This window comes from Schistocerca gregaria, chromosome 7, assembly GCF_023897955.1.
Source record: "Schistocerca gregaria isolate iqSchGreg1 chromosome 7, iqSchGreg1.2, whole genome shotgun sequence".
In the NCBI taxonomy this organism is placed as follows: Eukaryota; Metazoa; Arthropoda; class Insecta; order Orthoptera; family Acrididae; genus Schistocerca; species Schistocerca gregaria.
The window spans coordinates 357,938,528-357,953,679 of NC_064926.1; positions in this window are offsets into that span (position 1 = coordinate 357,938,528).

Sequence of the window (15,152 nt, forward strand, 5' to 3'; positions counted from 1 at the left end):
GTTTCAGGTTTGCCTTAGAACGTTATATTCAGAACATACGGTAAAATTTTCGACGATTCCCCATTATTAGAAATTATGCAAGTGGCCATTACCACAATACTTTCTAAAATGGGAAAATTGCGTTTCTCGATTAATGTGAAAAGAATATACAGTTAATGTGAGCCACTTGCTATGTTTAGTAGCACTTGCCCGTGAAAGCCAGGAAGTTTCAAATCAGCGGACACTCCGCTGCAGAATTAAAATTTCATTCTGGAAACATTCACCAGGTTGTGTCTAAGCCATGTCTCCGTGAAGTCCTTTCTTCCAGTAGTGCTAGTCCTGCAAGTTTCGCAGGACTTCTGTGAAGTTTGGAACGTAGGAGGCTAGGTACTAGCGTAAGTAAAATTGTGAGGGCGGATCGTAAGTCGTGTTTGGGTAAGTCAGTTGGTGGATCACTTGCCTGAGAAAGGCAAAGGTGCCGAGTTCGAGTCTCGGTTTTAATCTGCCAGGAAGTTTCAAATCAGCGCACACTCAGCTGCAGAGTAAAAATTTCATTCTGGATATTTTTAGTTATTTAGCTACTTCGGCCCACTGTGAAAAAAAAACGACTAAAATGCGGTTTTTGTGATTTTCTCAGGAACCGTCCATGAACAAATGCGTTTATAAGCCGTCTAAAGCCCACCATAGCCCACTTGCATAAGAACCAGTTGATTTCCTATTTGAAAGTATTTGAAACATGTTGGCACCGTTACCTCAAATGTTGAGAAGCTCCTCACCTGCGATAAACCCCACGCCTGCAAAACTTTCCCAGAAGCCTCAACAGACGTTCTTTTCATCCACATTTAAATTACCGTTCGTTGTGTCCAAATACGAATGAAGTCCAAAGTTTCATTAAAAAGAAATTGAAACCACCGCTTGAGAAATACAAACAAAACGTTTTAGAGCGATACTTCAAAGGTACAGTGTAAAGCGACCACATCACAAAATAGATGGTCCCTCTAGTTTAAAGTACGCGCAGTTTACTATACACTACTTTACATAAGGATGTTGAACACTTTTTTGGCTACGCCTACAGCATAACAAAAAAGGCGGCGTTTGATTTGCTAGTAAGAATAATGCCGCAAGTTTTTTATTTTCATTTATTTATTTTTGAGTCATCAGTATCTTTACTGGTTTGATGCGACCCACCACGAATTCATTGAATTCATTACGCTAACCTCTTGATCTCCGAGTCGCACTTGCACCCTACGTCGTTAGTTATTTGCTAGATGTATTACAATCTCTGTCTTCCTCTAGCGTTTTTACCCACTACAGCTCCCCTAGTACCATACAACTTATTCCCTGACGCGTTAATACATGTTCTATCACCCTGTCCCTACTTCTTGTCATATGTTCCTTTCTTTGCCGATTCTGCGGAGAATCTACTCAGCCGGCCGGAGCGGCCGAGCGATTCTGGGCGCTACAGTCTGGAGCCGCGCGACTGCTACGGTCGTAGGTTCGAATCCTGCCTCGGGCATGGCTGTGTGTGATGTCCTTAGGTTAGTTAGGATTAAGTAGTTCTACGTTCTAGGAGAATGATGACCTCAGAAGTTAAGTCCCATAGTGCTCAGAACCATTTGAACCATTTGAATCTACTCCTTCCTTATCTGATTAGTCCACCCAATTTCCAATGTTCTTCTGTTCCAGCACACTTCAAATACATTAATTATACTCTGTTCTAGGTTCCCCATTGTCCACGATTCACTACCGTACGATGCTGTGCTCCAAACGCACATTCTCAGAAATTTCTTCCTCAAATTTGATATCAGTAAACTTCTCTTGGACAGGTTGCCCACTTTTCCTGCTTTTTATATATTCCTTTCTTCGCTCGTCATTGTTTATTTTGACAGTAGAATTCCTTAACTTCGCCTACGTCGTAACCACCAATTTTGAAGTAAAGCTTTTCGCTATTGTAATTTCTGTTACACCTCAATACTTTTGTCTTCTTCCGGTTTATTCTCATCTACATTGTACACTCATTAGCTTGTCCATCCAAATCAACGGATCCTATAATTCTTCATCACTTTCAGTCAGGAAAGCAGTGTGATCAGGGAATCTTTGACCCCAATTTTTAATGCTACTCTGGAAGCTTTCGTTTCTTTCCGTCATTGTTTCCTCGACGTGTGATTGGAACAGTAGCGCTGACAGAATGCGTTCCTGTCTTACATACTTTTTTTAATCCGAGCACATCGTCCTCGACCTTCCAACCTCGTTGTACCCTCTTGTTTCCCTTACGTATTGTACACACATCAAAAAAAGTTTTGCGTCACCTCGGTTCCGAGTGCACCGGAAACTATACAGAAAATTGGAGGAGAGATCAGCAAAAAAACCATCATTTCTGCTCTTTCTATTGCTCATGAAAACCACGCATTGCATGTGTACCACCATACAGCGAGACCTTTAGAGATGGTGGTCCAGATTGCTGTACGCATCGGTACCTCTAATACCCATGAGCACGTCCTCTTGGACTGATGCATGCCTGTATTCGTTGTGGAATATTATCCACAAGTTCATCAAGGCACTGATGGGACAGACTATCCCAGTCCTCATCGGGGATTCGGCGTAGATCCCTCAGAGTGGTTGGCGGGTCACGTCGTCCATAAACAGCCCTTTGAAATCGATCCCAGGCATGTTCGATAGGGTTCATGTTTGGAGAACACGCTGGCCACTCTAGTCGAGCGATGTCGTTATCCTGAATGAAGTCATTCACAAGATGTGCATGATGGGTGCGTGAACTGTCGTCCATGAAGACGAATGGCTGCCGATATGGTTGCACTAGCAGTCGGAGATTGGCATTCACGTATCGCACAGTCATTACGGCGCCTTCATGACCACCAGCGGCGTACGTCGGCCCCACATAATGCCACTCAAAAACAGCACGGAATTTACAACTTGCTGCACTCGCTGGGCAGTGTGTCTAAGGTGTTCATCCTGACCGGGTTGCCGCCAAACACGTCTCCGACGATTGACTGAAGGCATATGCGACACTCGGCATGGTGTCGTGTTTTCAAAGATAGACCTCGCCATGGACGCTGGGAGTGAAGTTGCTCACGATGCACCATATTGCGCACAGTTTAAGTTGTAACACGACGTCCTGCGGCTGCACGGAAAGCATTATTCAACATGGTGGCGTTGCTGTCAGAGTTCCTCCGAGCTATAATCTGTAGGTAGCTGCCATCCACTGCAGTACCAGTCCTTGGGCGGCCTGAGCGAGGCATGTCATCGACAATTCATGCCTGTCTGCATCTCCTCCATGTTCGAACAACATGGCTTTGGTTCACTCCGAGACGCATGGACACTTCCCTTGTTGAGAGCCCTTCCTGGCACAAAGTAACAATACGGACGCGATCGAACCTCGGTATTGGCCGTCTAGGCATGGTTGAACTACAGACAACACGAGCCATGTACCTCCTTTCTGGTGTAATGACTGGAAGTGATTGGCTGTCGGACCCCCTCCGTCTAATAGGCTCTGCTCATGCATGGTCGTTTACATCTTTGGGCGGGTTTAGTGACATCTCTGGTCAAAAGTATTGTGCCTGTGATATGATATCCACAGTCATTGTCTATCTTCAGGAGTTCTTGGAACTGGGGTGGTGCAAAACTTTTTTTGATGTATGTATATTACCAGTCTCTCCCTATAGCTTACCCCTATTTTGCTGAGAATTTCCTCCAGAGGTTTGATCTTGCGGAGTGATATCACGAGAGGCGAACCCGCCGTATTGTATAGTCAGTAGAGAAGCAGTTACAGCAGATTGGATCGATGTGGAGACGCCAGTGACTTCGAACGTGGTCACGTCATTGGATGACACTATTTCAACCATTCTAAAAATGCCCTAATCGAGAGTCGGTGGTGCCATTTTTAAGTGGAGACGTGAAGGAACAGCCGAAGTTACGCCAAGAGTTGTCAGACCTCATATAATGGCGGTCAGGGATCACCGAGCATTGTGGAGAGTGGCTGTAAAAATCGCTTGAAATCAGCGGAAGGAATTTCTCGTTAGTTCCAAAGTTCTGCCAACAGTCAAGCTAGTACAATGACTGTTCGCAGGTAGTACAAAGATTGAGGTTCATTGATAGAGCAGCTTCTCGTCAGAAACACATTTCTGTAGTCGATTCAAAGCAACACTTGAGGTAGCGTAAAGACCGAGCCTCTGGACAGTGATTGACTGCAGAGCAGTGATCTGAAGTAATGAATCACGCTGTTCTCTATGGCTATCTTAAGGAAGGATGTGGGTTTTGGAGAAAACCTGGAGAATGGTATTTGCAGTCACGTGTACTGGCAACAGTGATGTACGGATGAGGTGGTGCTAGTGGTAGGGGTGTTTCTGATGAGTAGGATGTGACCACATTATTGTGCATAAGAAAACGCAAAATGCAGATGGATATGAACACATGTTACAGCTTGATGTACCGAGTACACCAGACGTACTTTTCGGAGATAATGATTGAAAAGCTCACTGTTGTGCAGCAGCGTATGTGAGGCAAAAGTTTGAAATCCAAATGACACAATGTGAACAGTTGTGACTTGCTGGTAGATGAAGTCAAAACTCAACTTTCGTGTCCAGGATCGGTGAGCCACACCTCATAGCAATGAGAACAGCTCCACACACTCCGACCGCGCGTGCACGCCGCCAGCGGCCTCGGCCAAACTACGCGCCGCGGAGATTTCCTCGCTGCTCCACGCCAACCAACTAACTGCCCAGACCCGGAAACGGCGAAAGGACCAAATATACGTTGGCCGATGAGACGACCAACCGAACGACCAACCAACGGTCGTCCCGCTCCAGCCTCCCTCCGCGAGCACTGGCTGTCCGCGCCTCACCTGCTGCTGCATCCCGACTGCGCTGCTGGTCCGTCTCCAACTGACTTCAGACACACGACGACCCGGAAATACTATCGGTCACTCCAGAGATGGTACGACAGTGCACTTACCGATACGCGCTGCTGCTGCCGCTCACAGACAAGTAAGGCAGGAAGTTTGTGACGCCAGTAAATGGAAGAAGAAAACGTGGCGGCAATACCGTAATTGAAGATTATAAACAGTAAATGGCATGAACAAGAGCCGTGCACGGCTCTAACTGATCTCACAACGCCTTGCACTGTCGGGAACTTTCTGAACAAACGATAACATACAAAGGGATGCGACAGGGTTCCACACTTCAAGTTTCACCGTTTCGGATACTATACCAAGGCGGCAACCCATCATTTGTTCCCTACATGACTAATCCGATAAAACCAAAGACCATCATCGCGTATCACACTTTTGAGAGGTGGCTACTAACTCAGTAACGGTCGTTTCCGTCACTTTCTGACGTAAGGTACGAATTATAAAACTCGCGTGCAAATAATAGACTTAAACAACCCATGTTGCCGTCGTAACCGGTCCTTATAGTAATCCACAACGGCAGCACCAGGCATCTACTTGACGGCGGCGTGTTAGAGCGGAGTTTCCGTCATATAACTTGCAGTCGACTTTTCGAGTCGTTTTATATCGCCTGAAGGCACCTATAACCACCTTGCTGACAAGGTGAAGCTACACACAACAGACATCCTGAATAAGCACTACTCTTGGCTACAAATTACTCAAGCCTGTACCTTTATTGTGGCTACTGCAGTAGCCAGGAACAGCGATCAACATTAAGCGACGTGCTTAGTAACATCAGATCGCAGAGCTTTCCACCAGACTACAGTCGAGCTATCGAAGCCCACAACCCTGGCCAATGCCAATTCTGCATCGTTGCCATAATGCCCCTACCCAACGCTGTGCTCGTAGACAAGCCGGCCCTGGCGTGTGTCAAACGTGGCGGCTACAGCGGACGCTGCGAGCGCCACCGCATTGCAACGCGTGCACATTCGATGTCAAACGTTCTGTGGAATACAGAGGAACAACATAAGATGGCGCGAATTCGAAATTTTCGGGGGAGGAGACCAACCGGCACAGAGTCTATATTAGGTATCACATCAATATATGAATACACTACTGGCCATTAAAATCGCTACCCCAAGAAGAAATGCATATGATAAACGGGTATTCATTGGACAAATATATTATACTAGAACTGACATGTGATTACATTTTCACGCAATTTGGGTGGATTGATCCTGAGAAATCAGTACCCAGAACAACCACATCTCGACGTAATAACGGCCTTCATACGCCTGGGCATTGAGTCAAACAGAGCTTGGATGTTGTGCACAGGTACAGCTGCCCATGCAGCTTCAACACGGTACCAGTTCATCAAGAGTAGTGGCTGGCGTATTGTGACGAGCCAGTTGCTCGGCCACCATTGACCAGACTTTTCAATTGGTGAGGGATCTGGAGAATGTGCTGGCTAGGGCAGCAGTCGAACATTTCCTATGTCCAGAAAGGCCCGTACAGGACCTGCAACATGCGGTCGTGCATTAACCTGCTGAAATGTACCGTTTCGCAGGGATCGAATGAAGGGTAGAGCCACGGGTCGTAATACATCTGTAATGCAACGTCCACTGTTCAAAGTGCCGTCAATGCAACAAGAGGTGACCGAGACGTGTAACCAACGTCACCCCTTACCATCAAGCCGGGTGATACGCCAGTATGACGAAGGCGAAACACGCTTCCAGTGTGCGTTCACCGCAATGTCGCAAAACACGGATGCGACCATCATGATGCTGCAAACAGAACCTGGATTCATCCGAAAAAATTGATGTTTTGCCATTCGTGCACCCAGGTTCGTCGTTGAGTACACCATCGCAGGCGCTCCTGTCTGTGATGCAGCGTCAAGGGTAGCCGCAGCCATGGTCTCCGAGCTGATAGTCCATGCTTCTGCAAACGACGTCTCGAACTTTTCGTGCAAATGGTTGTTGTCTTGCAAACGTCCCCATCTGTTGCCTCAGCCGTGCGGATAAGATGCCTGTCATTTCGACTGCTAGTGATAAGAGGCCGTTGGGATCCAGCACGGCGTTCCGTATTACCCTCCTGAACCCACCGATTCCATATTCTGCTACCAGTCACTGGATCTCGACCAACGCGAGCAGCAAATCCGCGATACGATAAACCCCAATCGCGATAGGCTACAATCCGACCTTTATCAAAGTCGGAAACGTGATGGTACGCATTTCTCCTCGTTCCACGAGGCATCACAACGAAGTTTCACCAGGAAACGCCGGTCAACTGCTGTTTGTGTATGAGACATCGGTTGGAAATGTTCCTCGTGTCAGCACGTTTTAGGTGTCGCACCGGCGCCAACCTTGTGTGAATGCTCTGAAAAGCTAATCATTTGCATATGACAACATCTTCTTCCTGTCGGTGAAATTTCGCGTCTGTAACACGTCATCTTCGTGATGTAGCAATTTTAATGGCCAGTAGTGTATGTAGTAGAAAAATGACGAATGGAGTTTGTGTTTGTTAGCACTTACAGAGAATGCAAGTAGCAAAAGTTTGTCTTTCTTTGTTGATCACATTATAGTCGTGGCAGTGCCACTAAACGAGTTGAAGGCAGCCATATTATCAATCAAAAAGAGATGTGTTATCTTAACCTCAGACAGATTACCAAGTTCTTACGTTTGTATTTTAGTCCATTCTACCAATCTTTAGAGCACTTCATATTTGACAAGAGCGATATGTGAACGTACCAAAGTCGTTTCGGTGCATCTGCTGTGCAGTAGTACCGTATTAAGATAGGCTGTTAGCCAAATAACGGCTTATTTGTATGTGTAGGGTAAACACTGTAGCTAAAATCGAAGTAAATACACAAACTAGATCAACCATATGCTGAAAAATGTGATAGTACCCTCTATACAACATTGCCAAGATTTCCTTGTTAAATAATTAAAACATATATAAAGGTATATATATATAGTTACATAGACATATACAGTCAGGGAAGACAATAGTCTGTGTTTGATACACTGGATCTTTTTCTTAAGACCCACGAAATAACAGCACTTGTAGGTCCAATCATAATTCGGTAATATCCTTTATGGTATTATAGTGAAAAAATATGTTTCTCTTGGTGCTTTAATAAGACTATTGCCAATGTTTGTTTGACAGACAACTAGAAATGCCATATCTATGTACAGCAATGGCTCCTCGATATCTGGTGATGGATAAATGCCGAAACGCATCGTGTGAGCAATAAAGTCATTCCTTACTGATGTCTTGACTTTTCCACTGCGACCCAATCAGCCTCAATGGAGAGCTACTAATTATTATGATGATGATCACCTGCCTCCTGCATGATTTTATGTCTCTTTTTACATTACAGGTTGAGCCAAAAAGTACTTTACAGCTTTGGAATGATATAGAAATTTAATGAGATACTTTACAGAATCGGTAGATGTGTCATTTTGTAGAAGCAAGCTCAAGTTGGGCGTCAGTTCCCCTTCCTGCCTCCAGGAGTGTTAGCGTATCGCACTTTAACTGGTGCAGAGCGTGGTCTCTGTGTATTTGGTTTTCATGAAAGGAATTCTGCAACAAATGCTCGGCGTAAATTTCGCAACGAATACGCTAAAGAACCTCCACGCAAGCCTAAATATTTACTCTTGGCGCAAGCACTTTGCTGAGTCGGCATGTTCACTGCAACATGATAAATCACCATGTCGTTCGCGTGTTGATGTTTGGTGGATTTGGGGCAGGAGACCAAACAGCAAAGCTATTGGTCCCATAACGTGTTGATGATTATGTCGAACTGGTTAGGGAGAGCTTTGGTCCGAGTCCTCAAAAACTCAACGCGACGTTCGTCTGCCGAGACTGGCATTTCATAAGACTGTTTGGCGAGTAGTAGGTAGACGTTTACACTTGAAACTACACATGTTCACAATGGCACAACACGTAAGTGATGCAAATAAGGTTGCTCGTGGGGAATTCTGTGTGGAAATGTTGCATTAGACGTAGGACAACGAGACATTCAAGAACAGAAAGATTTTCAGCGATAAATCAACATTCCATATCAGTGCATGGTGAACATCCACAACTTTAGAATATGGGACGGTGAAAATCCAAATGCAATTGTTTCGTGACAGCCCCAAAGTTTATGTTTCGTGCTCTTAGCAAACTGATAGCGTAGAGCCCTTTCTTCGTCATGGAGAAAACTGTCACTACTATTGTGTACCAGGACATGTGTAAAAAAATTTTAATTCCAGAGACCGATGAAGAACCGATACGGGATGGTTTACTACCAGCAAGTTAGTGCACCACCTCATTTCCTCATGGAAGTTTGAGGTTTCCTCAATAACTGCTTCCGAAGTCATCGGATTGGTCGTGATGATCCAGTCACATGACCATCTTGCTGACCAGCCTTCACACCACTGGATTTCTTTCTCTGGGGTTTCGTTAAAGACCTCACCTTCCAAACAATTTGACCGACCTGAAAAATCGAATCTACGCTGACGTTGCACAAGTTAAGCCCGATTTTCTGCAACGAGTGTGGAAAGAAATTTACTGTTGGGGTGTTTGCCACATCACAAATTTTAGTCACATCCAAACAAAATCACACTTGACACTTTCATGTGAAAACTGAAATTGTTTCTTTACAAAATGACACATCTACCAATTCTGTAAGTCATCTCAATAAAATTCTATACGATTTCAAAGTTGTTAAGTCCTTTTGGCTCACCCTGTATACTCGTTAGATTACGAGGTGTTGACCATGGCGTGTATATTGCGGGATCAGCCTCTGGCAGAGACTTGGCTGCAAAGCGGCCATTGCGACTGCTCTTTCAGGCTCCGCAGCTTTATGAGGACCCCCGGGGTTGGCTATGAAGCCCTAAGCTCGGCGTGCGCTCTCGTGTTGGGGTGGAGGTTGGCTGTTCCCGCCTCACAGCCGGCGCCGGACGCCACTCACCCCTGATGAAGGAGTGCAGAGCGGTCTCCAGGGCCCGTTTCTCAAGCACTGGCTCACAGTGAAAACACCGGCATGCCCCATGTTTGGCCTGCCGCTCGCACAGTTCAGCCCGCTTGATTGAACTGAGTGTTTGTAATGAAGCAAGTGTCTAAGAGGGAGTTGAGGCACCAAAACAAGGAAGGAATGGAGACTCACGATTCAATAACCAGAAGTTTCTAAGGAAGTACGATTTAAGCGAAGAGATATCCTAGCTGACAAACAAATGCCTAAAGAAGCAAAAACGAGCTTAGTAACCGCATTGTGAGAGGCTTTCAATTAATTTGAAACAAAAATTTTGTCCGAAGAAAGAGATACAATATCGAAGTTAGTATCTCTCGACAGAATCACAAGAACGGACAATCGGTACCTGACGCAATAACGAATGACAGGTGCCGACGTAGAAACGTACTCAAGATGTTCCGTACGCCGCCAATATCGGAAGATTACTTACGTCAAGGCGTAGCGCCGCTCAACCCAAATGGGTAATCATCACCTGCATCTTCCTGTGACCTAGTAGAAATAATAGTCGGAACTACGTATCAAAGTCGATAGTTCTGCGTTGAGATGGGATTACTATACTTTATTGTATCGATTAGTCATGGCGTGCAGCGAAAGTAACAGATACAGTGTTTTATTCATGTGGACATGGATCGTTTCCAAGTTAAATATTGTTCAGATAATAATAAAGTGATGTAATATTTTGTGTATTATATTACCTGGTCGACCTCCTCCAGAAGTAAATCTAGGCTTGCTATAACACTGTGGAATGTCGACGAGAATGTTACAAGCGGTTTTTTTTGTCCGTCATTATACCAACCAATCTGATTAAACACTCAAAAAGGTTTTGGATTCTCCTAAAGACAGTCAGCTGATCGAAACCATCTATTCAGCCACTCAGTGGCCATAATGGAAGCAAAACTAAAGACGGAGAGAAAGGCGAAAAACAAAATTCCGCGCTGGGTAGCCGTGCGGTCTGGCGCGCCTTGCGACGGTTCACGCGGCTCACCCCCTCAGAGGTTCGAGTCCTCCTTAGGGCTTGGTTTCAAAAATGGTTCAAATGGCTTTGAGCATTATGCTACTTAACTTCTGACGTCATCAGTCGCCTAGAACTTAGAACTAATTAAACCTAACTAACCTAAGGACATCACACACATCCATGAACGAGGCTTGTTTCTAACCTGCGACCGTAGCGGTCGCTCTGTTCCAGACTGTAGCGCCTAGAACCTCACGGCCACTCCGGCCGGCGGGCTTGGGTGTGTGTGTTGTCCTTAGCGTAAGTTAGATTAAGTAGTGGCCGGCCGCTGTGATCGAGCGGTTCTAGGCACTTCAGTCAGGAACCACGCGGCTGATACGTTCGCAGGTTCGAATACTGCCTCGGACATGGATGTGTGTGATGTCCTTTGGTTAGTTAGGTTTACATAGTTCTAAGTCTTGGCAACTGATGACTTCAGATGTTGAGTCCCATAGTGCTTAGAGCCATTTGAATCACTAAGTTGTGTGTAAGCCTAGGGACTGATAACCTCAGCAGTTTGGTCCCATAGAACTTACCACAAATTTCTAACTACAAAATTCCATCTTCCGAAACTGCTTCACTTGGTTCCTCCTTTCAATCATTAAACGATTGCTGAAACGGCAAAACTGAGATGACTGATCGAGGTATGGAAAAGCATCTACAATCGCTTAATGGTGGAAAGGCACCTGCACCAGATGAGACGTCTGAAAGATTTTGCAAAGGTTATGAGAAAGAACTTGTGCCCCCGTCTACCAGTGAGTAGATTATCGTAGTCGAGCCGTTTATGTTCAGGAATTATGAAGTTGTTGCAGAAAGAAAATTTCCACCGTAAAAATCAAACTGATTCCGCAAACAGTGATCTTGCAAAACTCCGCGCGCTCTGTGCATCGATGAGATCGGAAGTGCCCTAGACATCGGCGATTGGTGGTGTTTTCTTCGATTTCAGGGAAGTATTTGTCACCGTCCCACATTGCCGCTTAACGTCCGTTTTCATGGATGCGGAAATTTATTGCGGCGTGCTGCGGAATACGCTTACGTCTCTCGCTGTACGATACAGGCCGCAGGACCGTGCGTGAAACGTTTTGCCAGACGCGGGGTGCGCCGTCAGAACGTAAAAAATGACCGCAATGTTTTTTTAATAATTTGACAACTGTCACGACAAAGTGATACGAGAACTGCCTTCTGACTGCTTTTTTTTAATATAATAAAAATTTTATGCTACTGAAATACAGAAATAGATGAGCTTTTAAGAAAAATTGGATTTTCGCGGTACTCAGAATCTATCACTCCTTATCTCCTAAACTATGAGTGATACAGTATCTTAATTTTAAAGGTGTCTTCAATGGTATATGATGATAACGCGTGCAAACGTTCTGGCCAGTAGACTCAGTAACAGTGAAGCAATAAAATAAAATGTCATGTGCAACGCTGAATTTTTAGCAAACCGTCACTTGAAATCTCGTAAGCGACAAGCTTTTTCCCTTTATACCTTTGGCGGAAGGTCAAAGAGAGAAAAAGCGTCGGAAAGGTTCAAATTTATTTTTAGAATTTGTAAAACACAGTCGTTGGGTGCTATAGGTTCCCCTAGACGAGAGCAGCAGTGTCTGGTTCAGTGCCGCGTCGCGAGTTGCAGCGCCCTGCGAGGAACATTTTGCTATTCTAGGCGCCGTGCAGTGCGCCCGTAGACGCGCACTCGGCGCTGCAGGCATGGGACGAGCGGCAGTGGTGGGAGCTACGGGCAGACGCTGTACGAGAAACGCCGAGCAGTAGAGGGGAAGTACCGTTCTAAGCTGAAACAGATGCTCACATTTTTTTTGTAAATATTAACTGGAGACCCTCCACACTCACACTTGCATGGTGACCATTCAAAAAGGTCAGTCACCTCTGGTTAATATCTAAGAAGAATTCAACTGAAGATGCAGCGATTTATTCTTTTCTTGGGTTGTCAACCATTTGTAACTTTCTTAGAAGCGTCATGAGTGGTGAATTTTGAGGAAAACCTACAGACATCTGCTTTAGCCAAGTTAAAACTTGCTTCCATTTCCAAAACGAGGAGCAGTTTACAAAATCTCACCTCACTAACATGATGTGCAGCCACAACTGCGAGAGAATTCTGAAACAGTGGTTTATTAAGCTTATTAAATGACGAAACTGAGGAAAAGTAAATTCAGTAGCTTACGAAGAAGAACATCCTCGGTACAAAATAAACATGGAGTGTCTTCACCTATGTTGTTCCAGAGCGCGTAGCTTTTCTCGTTTTACCATCTATCGATGACTTCTAAAATATGGTTGCCATATCTACCTGGGACATTGCCAGGACACCTTCTGAGACACTGGGACAGAAGGGTAGAAATTAAGTAGAAAATTTATTTAACATAATTGACTTTTATTTAGAGCACAATTACATTTAACTTGTTGCTGCAGAAGTCATCGATATATCATATTTTACGGAGAAGTCACCTTTCTCAGCAAGTCTCTTTTCCCCATTACATATTTACAAAACTCCATGAAAGTTAGCTGGCATTGTTAGGCTGATTCCACAGGCCCTGGCACAGGCGATTTTTTCATCAGTCTACTGAGCCGACATCAGCGAAAATGCTCTTTCCACAGCGGCTTTGTGTGCGCGAATAGAAAACAAATATTCGCATAATTTTAGCAGTTGTCATTTGCGTTCAGAATTTTCTGTTTCCTTAAGAAATAAAATCCATCTTTCTTCAACAGAGTGTTTAGACTTCCCAGCCACGCTTAGTTTCTAAAAAGCTCTCCAGATGCGAATATTCCTGAAAACAATAGTCGCCTGAAAATTTCTAACCATTTTTATTGAGGTATATAATAGTGTTTTCAATCATCAGACAATCTGGAGTTTCAGATAGCATCATCCAATCAAATACATGATATTATTTAAAATAAATAGCCCATTTATTTAAGTAATAGAAAGCCATTGTCTCTTCCTCAACTTTCGAAATTAATTATTTCTTGGTTAGGGTCCTCATTCTTTAATTTGTTCATACTGAATTTGTTTTGCATGCCAATAAAATTGGCAGTCTTCCTTTCATTCAAACATCTTCGAATGTGGATTAATATATTTATTTTTTCAATTGTGAAGACTTTATTCTCCTCCATGCTTTTTATATTTTTTTCAAACAGCTTGAAGTTTGACTGCAGAAACATGAAGTAAATATCACTGATCGGACTACTGAAAAAAACTGAAATTATTTTAGGTGGCCTGTCTTCGGCGTCAAAAATATATTTTAATGAAATCGAAAGCCTAAGTATTCTCTCAACTGCTGCCATAAATGACAGCCATCTCGTTTATGAATGAGGCAGAAGAATCTGATAACGGTGATCAACACATAAGTAGAACCGTTTACGTTTCTCTGTCTTTACCGTGTATATTGAAAAAAATATTACATATTTTCGTGATGATTATTTCAATGTCTACAATTAACACACAACCGGCATTTGGTATAGTATGAGGAGAATATGGGCCGGGTATCCAATTCTTTCTACATCTTTTTCTAATTCTTCTTTAATTTAGTGAAACACATTCTGCTGGCTGCATCGATGAAGCCCTCCGATTTTGGTATTATCTCCACAAAAAGCGATTAATTTATCCAATGGAATTTACAGTTGTCTTCAGTGGTATAGAAAAAGTTTTGCAATTGCCTCCGATGATGTTTCGTAGATACACGAGTCAAACGTCAACAATTTCTGTTGGACTCCGCCAGTTTGAGTAAAGTATTGAACAACTAAAGGAAATAGCTTTTCAACCTTGTGGTTGGGTGAGTCGGTGCCTAGGCCACAAAATGGAACTTCCTGCAATTTTTTATGCATTCGGACGCGGAGTGTGGTGTGAGAATATTTTTAACAATCGCTGTAGCTTCGTTGCTGTCAAGATGCACTGCGGCATTCAGTTTTACGGTGCAGTCAAGAGAACTGAAGGACTGGTGATACTGATAACTCTATAAGCTGTTGTTAGTTCTGCAGCAGCAAAATCATGAAATACGTTTCGATGTCGATGCAAACGCGAATCTATTTGTATGATACTTCTTATAGATATGATGCCCTCAGATCTGCCTTACCTCCTTGAGTTGCTGAGATAAAACAACTACGAACCTCAGACAACGGTTCCTGAACCGGTCATCCTTTCTTCACAAAAGACCACTCTTTTGCGTATCCATCCGAAAAGTGGCACTTTCTCTATCCATCTTTAAGCATTTGCGTAAGTAACGATGAAATAAGTTTATTAGACGGTAAACAGTCGA